This window comes from Macrobrachium nipponense, chromosome 24 (genome assembly GCF_015104395.2).
Source record: "Macrobrachium nipponense isolate FS-2020 chromosome 24, ASM1510439v2, whole genome shotgun sequence".
NCBI lineage: Eukaryota > Metazoa > Arthropoda > Malacostraca > Decapoda > Palaemonidae > Macrobrachium > Macrobrachium nipponense.
The window spans coordinates 40,232,697-40,248,685 of record NC_061091.1 but is presented as its reverse complement, the minus strand read 5'-3'; the positions used below and the strand labels follow the sequence as shown (position 1 = coordinate 40,248,685).

The 15,989-nt window shown below is 33.4% G+C and overlaps 1 long non-coding RNA gene across 1 annotated transcript; it reads right to left on the bottom strand.

Moving 5' to 3' along the window:
- Positions 1–401: 401 nt before the first annotated feature.
- Positions 402–2,060, bottom strand: LOC135204163 (uncharacterized). The gene is made up of 2 exons (XR_010312118.1): positions 1,862–2,060; positions 402–628 (listed from the first exon to the last, which is right to left on the bottom strand). It is a non-coding gene; the product is annotated as an uncharacterized LOC135204163 (long non-coding RNA).
- Between the last annotated feature and the right edge of the window lie 13,929 nt (positions 2,061–15,989).

Sequence of the window (15,989 nt, the reverse complement as noted above, 5' to 3'; positions counted from 1 at the left end):
AAACTTTGATGAAATTTCACTAATTCAAAAATGTTCCAGTGAGATTCAAAGTTCTGAACTGTTTGCAGAAGGCAAAGCAACAACCAGCAAATGGCACAGGATTGTAAAAAAGTGCGTCATATCTAAATAGTTTCATTTGCTCTTTCAGTCCTTGGAACATCAGCATACTGTGAACGCATTTTTAGTATAATGTCATCTAAATGGCGAAATGAAAGAAACAGATGCTCTGTACAACTAATGAAAAGTGAACTAACTTTCCATATACTTTAACTTGAAAGGCACTTGTCGGGAATTTTCTGAAAAAATAAAAAATTATCCACAATTGAAGAAGTCCGCCAAGAGTCAGAACAAATATAGCTTTAAAAACTAGATGCTTGTGTAAAGGTATAGTCAAAGTATAATCAAACATATGGATGTATTTAAACCTTAATTGTAAAAACATGGCTACATTTCTAATTATTGGCCTTCATTGAAATTTGTCAGAGTTGGCAACATTAGCTTCAGTTCAATTTCATCCTTCAACAGTGCAATGTGACATGAACAATTCACCCTTCCTTTCTTGACAGGACAACTTCCCCTTGAATATATATACTCCTTGATGAGCTTTCTTACTCGAGTTACCGAAGCTCTGAAATGTAGGTCTGACACTATTACGTTTAAGGTAATGGACAAGACCAACAAAGGTGGTCAGAACTCTTATAACTACCACGATATTTAACTCTGCAAAACCTCTTAGTATGCCGTATTCTATTTATTACAATTAAAATAACTAAACCATGGCGTCTGATCCACAAACATTCTATCATTGTCAAGTTTGGCAACATGGCCACTGGAAGCAACATTAGGCTTTCTGCTAATTTCTACTTTCCCGTAACATTTGCCAGGATCAAAGGCTGAATCCCTTTATGATAGATTCTCTGAAACTCCTACGAAAGCTTTATTTACCCCATCAACAAATGTGCTAGCAAATGTTGCGCAATATGTCATAATATGTTTATGAACATGAGAAAAAATTAAAGCTTCTTCTTGAAAAATCTATACAGGAAATTTTGGTAATGAAACTCAAACAAATATAATTCGTACATTTTATTAAAGATTGAAAAAAAAAATTAATTTATACAAAACCCTTTTCAAATTTTTTCTAAAGTGTTTTCGGTTTGGACTGCAAGAATTGTTCGAGAGTATCTTTAGAAGGACCGACCTTGTTATCAAGCGGTAACGAAAAGAGGGTGGGGGTTTCGGCCCTTCCCAATTTCCCGCAACTTCAAGAGAGCCCTGAAGATAAAGGAACAGAAACCTTCTATTACACACCTAATAATGATAAACTTTATTAGTAACGACAAAGGGGTAACGACCGAAATAAACTAGAATAGCATAACACACAAAACGAAATATTATTAAGAATTAAAGTTAAAGGATGCTTCAAAAATTACACACACACACACACACACACACACACACATATATATATATATATATATGTGTGTGTGTGTGTGTGTGTGTGTGTGTGTGTGTGTATGTATGTATGTTTAGAAACATTATTTTCATGGAGTAGATCCTAGAAAATTTGGTTTAGAGATGTTTGAATAAGCGAAAAGTATTAAAAGGGAAAACAAATTACTGAAATACTTATTTTTATGCTTATGCTTTTTTGGGGGGGCATCAAGAGACGTATATTTTTTTAGTAATAAAATAATATGGTAATATGAATATGCAAAGAAGTTTTGATTAATATAATAACTAACTTCAAGCTATAAAGTAGGTTTGCAAATACTAAGTGTGCCATTATTTCTATATATGTGAAATAAGAAGACTCGGATCACTTTAGAAATAAGACACCCAGCATTTCGCGGTGACTTACCTTTAAGCCTTATCGGCGCATCGGAAGTTTGTGAAAATTAGATACATCCTATGTGCCTAAGATAATAAGATATATCTTCGTTGTTGGCCAGACTTCATTTGGGGAAAGTTTGTTTGAACTAGCCTTCCATTATTAATATGCCCTCATCTTAAAGAAAAGCCCATTGGAAACCGACGATTTTACAAACTGACTGACTACCACTTTCTTAGCTGTTCAGTTTCCTTTCCTCGGAAAAAAAAACAAAAGAAGCAAGCAGCAATAACCGCTCTTTAACAGTCGTTATACCTTCGAGACTTAAAAGAGGGTTTGCCGTCAAAACTGAAAATTAAAGAAATAATTATGTATTCCCTTTTGAAGCTCGAAGTAAACATACAAATTCAATGAAATTTACCAAATTATACTAATTATATTACTCAAACTAACATAATAATTAAACTAAATATTCAACCTTGAAGAAGGCAGTAGATAAGAATAATAGTAACTGAAAAAATATAAGTGACAAATTACTGATAATTATGCTGTATTTTTTTTTACATTATTTTCAATACCTCCTCTGTCTTAGGGTTTATACCCTCGTCAAAACTGTCCACCATAGCATCAGGAACACCATTTAAGAGCCAAGAAAAATGCATGTACTTCTGAAAATTATCCAGGGAGATAGTGTTAAAATAAGTTAAAATTCCGATATAATGAAAAATTCTTTGGGTATCAAGTTCACCAACTTCTTAAAAAAGTAGCTACTACTGAATTTCAAGAGACAACTGAAGTTTTTAGATTATTTCTTATGTTATCAATAACATATTTGGAAAAAAGAATTGACTTTGATGACATATTTGGAAAAAAGAATTGACTTTGAGACCCTTTCAATTTCTGTACTAAGTCTCCCGTATCATAGACTGCTGACTCTTTATTTTTAAAAAAATCCCCAAAACCGTAGACCACGTCTTTGCATTCTTCAGGCCCATACGTTATCCAAAGAAACTCTTGAAGAACTGACTAAGTTCTACACTTGGCAAATTGATAACTATGACAATGAAGACTGAGATCACAGTTGCTGAAGTCTAATAGGGACTCAGCAACTCTGAATGCTTCTCTGTCATCTTTAATTCCCTTAACTTTTATCAAACTGTTAACACTCTCAATAAAAGCCTGCACTGGTTGAGACAATACACAATTCATAATTCCTTGGAATAAGTTAACTCCTGCCATGTGCCTAGCTCTCTTCTTGTAAATATACTTGCTAAAACTTTGCGTTTTTTCAATGGCATGACCTAATCCCTTCCTGGCTGATAACAAATAAAAAAGTAAAAAAAAAAAAAAAAAAAAAAAAACTCTCAAAGTAAAAGAAACTTTACTTCAGACTCACTAAAAAAAAGAAAAAAAAAAGAATAGCACAGAAAACTAAAAACAAAAGAAGTGATTCTCTCTACAAATCCCATACAGGAAAACCCCACAATGACAATCTCTCTTTATTCCAACAATTAACTTACAATTAATTCATGACTACACGGGAAAAACCCATATTCTTAGAACTGCGCGCACAACTAATAAAGTTTTCAAGGGCATAAACACCAAGGCTTCCCTAAGGGACCCCAAGAAAAACACATCACTCCACCCTCAAAAAAAACAAAACATAAAAAAACTCAAGTCAAAGCCCTAAGTAAAGAAAAGAAAAGAAGGCTACGGTAAAAGAAAGAGCGTTCCCTTCCCCATAACAAAAGGTCTCCCCTCCTTTGCAACATGTTCTCCCCTTTTCCCTGACAACTCCTTGATTAGCAAAACGAAACAAAAAAAATTGCCTAGCACAAAATCTTTTAGATGCGTTCGCTTCTTGACCTCTGTTGCCATGGCGTGAACGCAGAATTGGCCAGTACATTTGTGCTCAAATTTCATTTGACATGATTCTTTTTGTATCGTCCAGATTCTCAGACTCAATGTGACGTTGCCAAGTAGTGTTACATTTTTTTTTAATGTCATCATGTCTTAGAAAAGATTGTGAACTCACAGCTAGCCATATTTTCCTTTTGGTTATATAAGGATCCCTTTTAAGCATTGGTATAATTCGTATTCTGTTATTTGAACTGATTTTCTTTTTTTATGCACTATTTAGTTCAAAGTGCGGTGTAATAAGGTTAGCGGTGCCATCAATGAAAGCACCCGTAACATGCTCCTCGGTCTGGTCAACATAACTACGTCTGCTGCATTAAGACAGTAGACCTAATAAGCTCAACTTTCATAATAAAATTTTCAAAGTAGGAATATGAATTAAAACAAGTTTTCTTTGAATGTTGAAGCTTTTGTCTGTGTTTAAGCTGCCTGTATGCTACAAAATGTTTTATAGGCATGAAAAATTAATCTACGCCTTCTGAGATGTAATCTGTTACTAATGAATTTATTTGTAGGAATTACCTGTTCTTTGACGAATAAAATAGGAATATAAATTACAACAGTTTTCTTTAAATGTTGAAGTTTTAGGCTGTGCTTAAGCTACCTGTATGTTGCAAAATGATATATAGGCCTAAAAGAATAATCTAAGCCTTCTGAGATGTAATCTGTTACTAATGTTTTTATTTGTAGAGATTACCTGGTCTTTGAAGAATAAAAGATGATGATTTTGATTATATGCAGAAGATAGCTATTAATCAAAATATCATAAGTATTAATATCAAGGCCTATGAAACATTTGTTTTTCAACTGGTTAAAAATATTGTTTAAAATATTATTTTCTTGAAAGTTCTTCTGTTCGGTTTTGGTGTATAATTTATTCTTTCATAAAATAATTTGAAGTGGAAGAATGTGTAGATAACCTCATTTGCTTTCTGGCCAGAAATTGTTAATAGAGACGTGTGAATGTTAAGTGTAAAGTAAAGAAATCTAGCACCTAGGCCTAGGTACAATATCTTAGCTTTGACAAAAGAATAATTGCATAGGCGAGTATTTGCTAGTATACTATCATTTTTATATTTAAGAAATACAAAAAATCATTATGTATGAAAATCCAAATAGTCCTCTAACACAAATGAAGTAAATGTGTTCAAGATAATTTCACTGTCGCCACTCATTGTAGACCTACTTATGTTACACCAGGTGGTTGTTGTTGCACCAACACTAATGATAAGTCACACATGCTCCCATCACACGTTGATATCGGTGGAAGCAATCTACATACTTCTGTATATACATATTTACATTTTTTCTGCGTTGAGGTGTAAAGGCAATCAAATAGGACTATTTCAAATTTTATGCTTGCTGTGAAGCATTATTAATGTTATAACATTTTTTTTTTCGTTTTTCTATCTAACTTTTGAACTGAGGTTTGATGACGACTTCGTTTTGGTCCAATGCTTCAGCGATGTGTAAACGAAAGATTTGAAAATGTTTCGTAAGAGTTTTTTTTTTTTTCTGAAATTTGGCTACACGTGGCATTTTCTTACAGTTTTGAAATATATGACAGATTTCACTCGTATGATACGTATTATGGCCTTATTGTGTGCAATAATCGCGTTTTCGCATTGAAGCAATATATAAATATGGAGCATGCTAGGTTGCCAGTTTGTGAGTTGTAACGAAATCTTATGGAGCCATGTCGCATGAGATTTGAGCATCACTATACGTATACCCCAACACAGCCCTAAGAAAAACAGCCCTTTTTCATAAAAGTATTAAAAAAATTGTTGCGATCTTAAACACATAAAAGCATGCACCACACACACACACACACAACACACACACACACAATAAGTTAAAGAATTAAAGAACAAAGGAGGCAACTGAACACTTAAATTCTTCCATCTTTGAAGCCTCGCCACAGCGTGAAATCATCACACTAATAAAAACAATATGTCGAGCACTCATTATCCCCAACGCGATTGCCTTGAATAAAAAACAAACAAACAAACAAACACACACTCGTGCTTCTCTAGAACACACCAGAACTTATTTATACACTCACCAACGGTCGAAATATCGCAACTAAACATACCTTGCTTACTGAACTCTTTCCCAAACCCTCTCAAAGATAAACTAAAATCAAGTATCGCATATAAAAACGTAATAAACACTTGCGCAAGGTGACGAGTAATTAAACAAACACATACCCCTGTAGGAATGGCTGGGCGATGTACTGGAAACCACACATGAGATCGAATTGCTGATCCAATCAATTCTACAAATAATCGCCCTATAAAATCTAATACGACCTTATATTATAACTTAAATCTCTTCGGATTGGCCATCCTGAAAGACTGTTTGTAGCCTTTCTCACTCCAATAAGACATATCCATAAGGACCTTACAAAGAAAAGGGATTCTCCAAAAACCCATTGGGAACCAAACAAAATAAGTCCCAAATTCTGTAAACAACATTACTATATAAACACGTCCATCACCACATACATAATAAAATACCCTCAATCTAACACAGACATGATCATTCTAGAAATAAGTGTCCCATAGTAATCCCAATGAAATTGAATACCATTCTCCAGCAACCAAATGTCCTTACAGGATCCATTCAGAGTTCTTGTCAAAAGGGAACAGAGTCCCCATTAATTTTTATCCATGGTGCATTGAAGAAACACGTGGGACATAAGAAAAAATGCATAATGGAATATGCAAAGAAGAGAAGTTCACGACAATGATGCAAGTCATGGAGACTGCTAATTAGTAACACTGGACACTAAAATAAATAAATAAATAAATAGATGAAAAAAAGAACAGTAAGATGCTCTACTTACCTTCTATGGCCATCCTTCACAGTCGCGGTCTACAACCCTAAATAGGTGCAAATTCCAAAAATGAGTGAAGTACAATTCTATAGTACCCGAACAGGAAAGTGTATTTCAACACACTCTAATGTACACACTCCCTTGTAAGCCAATCGCTTTCACTGTGACGTCACTGTCACATACAGTGGTCAGCAAGGGGAGATTCCATTGCGTCACACATCACTGGATAGACAAATGACAAACATCACAGTGAATTTTATTCACACACTCCCTTATTTCGTATGGGGTTGAACAACCACTGAGAGCTGAGTATCAGCATTCCAAATGTGAATGAACTGTCACTGACGAAAAGAATATAACGCCATCATGTAAACTGTTTGAGATAACTATTTACCAATCTCCCGAACTGAGCTTCTTGCTAATTAAAGAGCTATGTTACACAGGCTAGCAATTTATCAGCTAGAGAACTTCTTGTACCTGTATATAAATGCTGAAATATAAATACCTGCCTGTATACACTATATATATATATATATATATATATATATATATATATATAATAGATATATATATATATATATATATATCTAATAAAAGGAGCCCATAAAAACACCAAAATGTAGAGAGAAAAGTACTATATTTCAGAGACTGCTGTCTCTCTCTTCAGGTATATGAAGAGAGAGACAGCAGTCTCTGAAATATAGTACTTTTCTCTCTACATTTTGGTGTTTTTATGGGCTCCTTTTATTAGATGGAATTCTGTTGTTACAGAACACCTTTACCAGTCATATATATTATATATATATATATATAGATATATATATATATATATATATATATATATAATATATATATATATATATATATATATATATATATATATATACTATATATATATATATATATATATATATATATATATATATATATATATGTATATATAGTTTATATATATATATATATATATATATATATATAATATATATATATATATATATATATATATATATTATATATATATATATATATATATATGTATATATATATATATATATATATATATATATATATATATATATATATATATATGTATATATTTTATATATATATATATATATATATATATATATATATATATTATATATATATATATATATATATATATATATGTATGTATGTATATTTTTACATATATATAGTTCAAATGAAAACAAAAGTGCCCACATGAAAAACAACATGTAAGTTAATGTACCAATGGCATTTCTAAGTCATGACTTAAACTGTAAAAATATAACAATACTTAACAAAACCTGCAGCGCAAAAATATACCACCCTAACACACACTACTACAAAGCTAAATGTTAGATCTTACTATATCAAAAGGGACGGACCAACAATTAATTACTCTACGTTAACTGAGAGATATCGAGAGGATAGTAGAGAGAGAGAGAGAGAAGAGAGAAGCGAGAGAGAGAGAGAGAGAGATCCAGCGAAAACGGTCTCTAAAATAATAATGAACACAGTTTTGGAATTCCAGCTAAAAGCAAAACAATTAGATGATGTCATTATTAACCGAAAACGTTTTGGAACTAAGACCCACAGAATTTTCAGAATCATTTAGGGAACGAAATCCAGGGAACATTCTAGACTTCCGGTCACATGAGACACGATCAGAACAATATGTGGCTTTTAAGGAAAAAAAAAATCGTATTGGCTATAGAGGCGCGTTCGATACAACCTCTGCAGGTGGTCAATTATGACTGACATATTTTAAAAACAAAACAAGGAGTGCAAAGCTCTTTATCACTAAATGACGACAAGTAACATATATAAAGGCGAATGAGACAAAGCCAAAGGCCACACACACACACACACACACACACACACACACACACACACACACACACATATATATATATATATATATATATATATTATATATATATATATATATATATATATATATATATGACTGGTAAAAATGTTCTGTAACAACAGAATTCCATCTAATAAAAGGAGCCCATGAATGAGAAAAGTTTACAGAAAAGGTGGTATTTATACCAAGAGATCCGTCCACAAGTAAGCCAATTTAGGTCACCCCCGCTGATAATCTTCCTTTAATCTTCTTAAGCGTTGGTTGAATGAAAACTTCGTCGACGACATCTGAAACCCACGCGCCTTTTGAGATGTTCATTACCTGCTTCTCTTTTATTAAGGCCGATTCCATCATTTGACTCTTGTACCGGTAGTTGCTGCTATAAATTACACATGACAAAAGTTTGATATTATAATAAGTAGATCCGACAAAGACGGCAAAATCGTAATAATGGACAAAGACTTCTACCTCGACAAAATCAACCAGCTCCTTAGCGACACAAACACTTACGAAATACTGACGAAAAATCCCCTCCAAAACGTTCCCACAGAATATTTTCGAAAAGCAAGATTAATTGGCCAAGACAAAAAGAGTATTGAACTATTAGAGAAATTTAAAGTAATTAATCCTAAATTACCCTACTTTTATGGCCTTACCAAAACTCACAAAGACAATTTTCCATTCAGACCCATCGTTTCATGCGCCGGAGCTTTCAATTACAAAATTTCTAAATGGTTAGCTGGCCTCCTTTCTCCTTTTTTTAATCACTTTTTCTCCCAGTCACATTAAACATTCGTAAGATTTTTGTCACAAATTCAGAGAAGCACATATACCACTTCACAACATTAAACTTTTAAGCCTTGACGTAGACTCCCTATTCACAAAAGTACCAGTACAGGACGTTCTTCAGTTTTTAAAAAGGGAAAATTATCCCCCTATTCAGATCATTTCCCATTGGCGCTTGACAAAATAATAAAGTTAGTTGAATTATGTGCATCTAATAACGTATTTTCATTCAGGGAATCATTCTACAAGCAAATATTCGGGTGTAGTATGGGTAGTCCTTTAAGTCCAGTTTTAGCCAATCTTTACTTGGAATACTTTGAAACTACAGTAATAAATGCAATAAAACCCAAAAACTTGCTGTGGATGAGATACGTGGATGACATCCTAACATTTTGGGATAATAGGTGGGGTAATTTTAATGAATTCCTCTCAAAATTAAACGCATTAGTGCCCAACATCAAATTTAAAGTTGAATGGGAAACAGACAACAAAATTCCTTTTCTTGATGTTTTATTAATCAGAGACACGACAGAATACAAATTTACCATATACAGAAAACCAACGTTCTCACTTTCATATATTCACTACTTTAGCTATCACGACATTACTATCAAGATAGGTGTAGCCAGCAACCTATTCTTAAGAGCCTTACGAATTTGTTCCCCAGATTTCCTGGAAAAAGAATTTGAACTAATTCGCAAGCAACTTTGGTCTTTAAAGTATCCTGACCATATAATTGAGAAAGCAATTCAAAAAGCAAACCTAATTTTCTACCGACCCCCTAAAGACAAGACCAGAGACACACCCAACAATAAAATAAAAATTCCTCACCTGGAGACGATTAAGAGAGTAACCCACACCCTTGGAAAATCCAACCCTTTTGCATTTACCTACCCAAACACCTTAGCCAAATCCCTGATTAACGTCCAACAAAAGACATCTCCCAAGGACTCTGGGGTCTATGCCAGGACTGTGACCAATCTTACATCGGATTTACAGGTAAATCACTTCCCAAGAGATTAATACAACACAAACGGTCAGTTAGGTATGGACAACAGAACTCGGCTATTTTCAACCATATAAATGAACATAACCATAGAATAAACTGGAATTTGTCATGTGTAATTTATAGCAGCAACTGCCGGTACAAGAGTCAAATGATGGAATCGGCCTTAATAAAAGAGAAGCAGGTAATGAACATCTTAAAAGGCGCGTGGGTTTCAGATGTCGTTGACGAAGTTTTCATTCAACCAACGCTTAAGAAGATTAAAGGAAGATTATCAGTGGGGGTGACCTAAATTGGCTTACTTGTGGTCGGATCTCTTGGTATAAATACCACCTTTTCTGTAAACTTTTCTCATTCATATACCTGAAGAGAGAGACAGCAGTCTCTGAAATATAGTACTTTTCTCTCTACATTTTGGTGTTTTATGGGCTCCCTTTATTAGATATATATATATATATATATATATATATATATATATATATATATATATATATATATATATATATATATATATATATATATATATATATATATATATATATAGATTCTCATTCATATTATTGAATCTTGCTTAGATTACATAATTCAATAATTACAGCAATAAATCAAGATTGATATATATATATACATACATACATACATATATATACATATATTATATATATATATATATATTATATATATTATATATTGATATATATATATATATATACTATAGTATCTATATATATATATATATTATATATATATAATAATATATATAATCATCATGCTGACTTGTAAAATGTATAGTTAGTGTATTTGTGTGCTACCATGTATGAGGAACCCCGAAATTTGCTTTTAAACTTGATTTATTGCGGTATGTAATTATTGAGGTATCGTATGCAATCTAAGTAAGATTCCGCAATAAGAATAACTAAGAATAACGTAAAAAGGGAGAAACATTATTAGTCATCCAGTGAAGGTAATCGAATTTTTGTAAGTCTATATAAGTGTGGTGACATAATAGCGCAATGTTGTCGTTGGCATTTGACTCATTCGTCTTTATTTAAGTTACCTGTCATCAGCTAGTGATAAACAGCTTCGCTCTCTTTGTTCTATTTTTAAAATATGTCAATCATAATTGACAACCTGCAGGGGTTTGTCGGAAACACGCTTCTTTGTCCAATACGTTTTTTTTTTCCCTTAAAAGCCACATATTGATCTGATCGTGTCTCATGTGACCGGAAGTCTAGAATGTTCCGTGGATTTTGTTCCCAAAATGATTCTGGAAATTCTGTGGGTCTTGGCCCCAAAACGTTTTGAGTTAATAATGACATAATCTAGTTATAATCTAGTTATTTTGCTTTTAGCTAGATTCCCCAAAAAAATTTCATTATTATTCTAGAGACCTGTACGCTGGTCCTCTCTCTCTCAGATAACGTAGAGTAATTAATTGTTGGTCCGTCCATCTTGATATAGTAAGAACTAACATTCAGCTTTGTAGCGGTGTGTTAGGGTGGTATATTTTTGCGCTGCAGCTTTTGAAAAGTATATTTTTACACTTCTATGTCATGACTTAAAAATACCATTGATACATTATTCTACATGGTGTTATTCACGTGTGCACTTTTGTTTTCATTTGAACTATTTGTTTAATTTTGGTAAATTTTATAAATTTACATATCGTGGGGTAACTGAATTCTATGGTGGTAAATGTAGTAACCAGGTATATATATATATATATATATATATATATATATATATATATATATATATATATATATATATATATATATATACATACATATATATATATATATATATATATTTATATATATATATATATAAATATATATATATATATATATATATATATATATATATATATATATATATATAATATAATATATATATATATATATACATATATATATATAAATATATATATATATATATATATATATATATATATATATATATATATATATATATATATATATATATATATATATATATATATATATATATATATATATATATATATATATATATACTAACTATATATATGTATATATATATAGACTGTTATTGGTGACGATACTTATATTGTTGTTTTATCATGAAAAAAGTTATTCAAGATTAGTTTTACGTATGAACGAAAGGAATGACTAACTCCCGAGATGAATCTTGTGTTACTCTGTTCAACTCTTTCGTCTGGATAACCCTCTCAGCCTTGCACGCGAGTGAAGGGCGAAAGTCACCCTATTGCTATAAGAACTGCCTAGAACTGCACCCTTAACTTGAGTAGATTAGCCAAACGTTAGCGCTATATATACACTCATGTATAAATTTTGGGTTTGCCTTATGTATTACATTTAATCTAGTTATACAATACAGAGGATGTCACTCAAAGACAGAATTAAGATCTCTGTAATGAAGCGAAAGAAGTGAATTACTCAAAGCGTAGAGGTGAAGTCGAGTTAAAATCTTGTATTTGGTCATCCATTCTCCAAGTTTTAGATTTTCTGGTAGCTGGGATGATTCAAAGCAGATGGGAATAATTCGCCTTCTCTCCACTGTTATTCAAAACGCATAAGAATCACATAAGATGGGGGACACGGGGACGTTGGGAGGGAGGGGGTTTAGATTTAGATCGGGGAGTTAGAGAGTTTGCTTTCTTATCCCCCAAAGCCAGAGGAATTTTGAAATGTGTAATTTTATATCAAGGACCACTTCGACAATACAAATAAAATGAATGTGAATGATTTTAGTAACTAAGGAAGGATGACTTAAATGCCAAAGAATATGGGAAATGCAAGTAAAATAAAAGCGTTATTTTATTAGCGTAAGTCCTCAATCACTTAGCAGACGGTGAAATGGCCATGAGTTTAGCTACATAAATAATTTTTCTTTTGAAGTCCCTTTCTCTTGAAGTTGTAGTTCATGCCACAGAGGAAGGAAAAGTATTGTAAGTGGCCGCAACAGTATTACAGACAATATTAAATCTTAGTGCAACAACAACGAAAAATGGAATTTGGCTGTCGAAGTTCTGGCGTTTATGAGAAAGTATCGGGACGACCGCATCTTTTCCAATCGCTCTCAACATCTCAATTTCTAGGAAACCTCAATTTACGAGAAGCATTTGAGAGCCCAACTTCGGTGATTTGGTCTACAGGGAAACTAATAATCTTTGCTTTGTTCTTTCCGAAGAGTTTTCTTTTTATAAAATGTTTTGTATTTTTTTTTTTACATAAGCACTATTTCTTACTTATTGATAGTTTAGTTATTTTCTACTAGCTGACTAACCAGGAGTTGCCAGAGATATCTCTGATTACAACCGATAAACTCTCTCTCTCTCTCTCTCTCTCTCTCTCTCTCTCTCTCTCTCTTATTCCTGTTTAGATAGCTGCTTCTCACACCTTTCCTATTGAGGCTGAACTTAGACTTAAGGGTCACTAGTCATCTCAGCAACCTTGAAAGCTATTGTTTTCAGTTATCTATACATGTCACCCCTTCCCACTTCTTTCTTGGACTTGAAAGGCATCATGAGTGTCACTATTCATCTCAGCGACCTCAAAACCTATGGTTTAGACACTAATATCCTGCCTTCCCACCCTTTGGGGCTGAACTTGGACTTAATGGGCATTGGGAAGATCACTATTCTTCTCAGCAACCTCAAAAACTATGGATTAGACACTAATATCTGTCGTTTTCAGTTATTTTTACAGGTCACCCCTTCCCATCCCTTTCCAATTCCCCTTCCTATCAGGCCTGAACTTGGCGTTGAAGGGAATCAGGAGAGTCACTAGTCTTCTCAACAACCTCAGAAACTATTGCTTAGGAACTAATATAACGTTTTTGGTTATTCTTACATGTCACTCACTTCCCACCTCCTTCTCACAAATCACCCTTCTTATCAGAGCTGAACTAGGACTTGATGGGCATCAGGAGTGTCACTATTCATTTCAGCAATCTCGAAAACGATGGGTTAAACACTAATATCCAATGTTTTCTATTATTTTTACATGTCACCCCTTCACCATGCCTTCTCACCCACATCTCTATTGAGGATGGACTTCAATTTAAAGGGCACCAGGAGGGTCACTATTCATCTCAGCGACCACAAAATCTATGGATTAGACACTAATATTTGTCACATTGATTAATTTTACATTTCATCCCCTTCCCACCTGCCTCTCACCCACTTCCCAATTGGGGCCAAACTTGGGCTCAAAGGGCATTGGGAGTGTTACTGTTCTTCTCAGTGACCTCAAAAACTAAGGATTAGACACTAACATCAGTAGTTTTGGTTAATTTTATATGTCATCTCTTCCCACCCCTACTCACCCTCCTCCCAATTAGGGCTGAACTTCGACATAAAGGGTAAACGGAGTGTTACTACTCTTCTGAGTGACATAGAAAACTATAGATTAGACAATAATATCTGTGGTTTTGGTTATTTTTTACATTTCACCCCTGTCCCACCCTCTTCTCATCCCAACTCCAAATTGGAGCTGAACTTGGAATTATAGGGCATTGTTGGTGTTACTATTCTTCTCAACAGCGACTTGAAAAACTGTGGATTAGACAATAATATTTGTTTGTTTTGGTTATTTTGTCATTTCACACCCTTTCCAATAGCCTTCTTACTCTCTTTCCCAATTGAAGCAACTTTAGACCTAAAGGGCATCAGGAGTGTTACTATTTTTCTGAGCAACCCAGAAAACTATGGATAAAACAATATCTGTTGTTTTGTTTATTTAAACATTTCACCCCCTTCCCACCCCTTATTCACCCCCACTCCAAATTGGAGCAGAATTTGGACTTAAAGGGTATAGGTTAAGTCACTATTATTCTCAGCGACGTAGAAAACTGTGTATTAGACACTGATATCAATCATTTTGATTATTTTTAAATTTCACCCCTTTTCAAGCTTCTTCTCCCCCTCCTCCCAATCTGGACTGAACTTGGACTTAAAGGGCATTAGGAGTGTCATTATTCCTCTCAGAGGCCTAAAAAACTATGGACTAGACTAGTAGCTGTCATTTTGGGTTTTTACATTTCACCCCCTTCCCACTACCTTCTCACCCCCTCCCAATTGGGGCTGAACTTGGACTTAACGGGTATCAGGATTTTACTATTCATATCAACGACCTCAAAAACTTTGGAATAGAAACAAATATCTGTCGTTTTCTGAATTTTTTACATTTGCCCCTTTCGAACACCCACCTCCCTTTGGTCTTTACCCCACAGTGTTCATTCCCAAATGATAAGTAGTATGTATGAGTTTGGTTGAAATTGCTCAACGCGTTTCAAAGTGTTTGTGGAGTATTACACACACACGTGCATACATCCATTTATATATATGTAGATATAAATATCATACAATGAAGCATCCGGAATTAAACCACTCAAGTTTTGTTATCACCAGCAGCAGTTGACATTTGATACCTGAACAGCTGCCCGAGAAGGCTGCAGTGTGAAAACAAAGTTCAATATGATTAAGTTATTTCCATTGATGTAGAATACTAAAATTCTTATTTGTTCAGAAAAAGAGTTGACTATGTTTCTCTCGATAGGCGAAGACAGAAATTCAAAACAAGAGGGAGTTGGCAACTGCCTTATCCACTAATCTCCTACCACATGAATCTCATCATTATTGGTTACCTGTAAACGTGACCTAATAACGTTCATCTTCATTACCGCTCGAATCATTCTAACAAACAGAAAATCGTAAAATCTTTTCGATGCT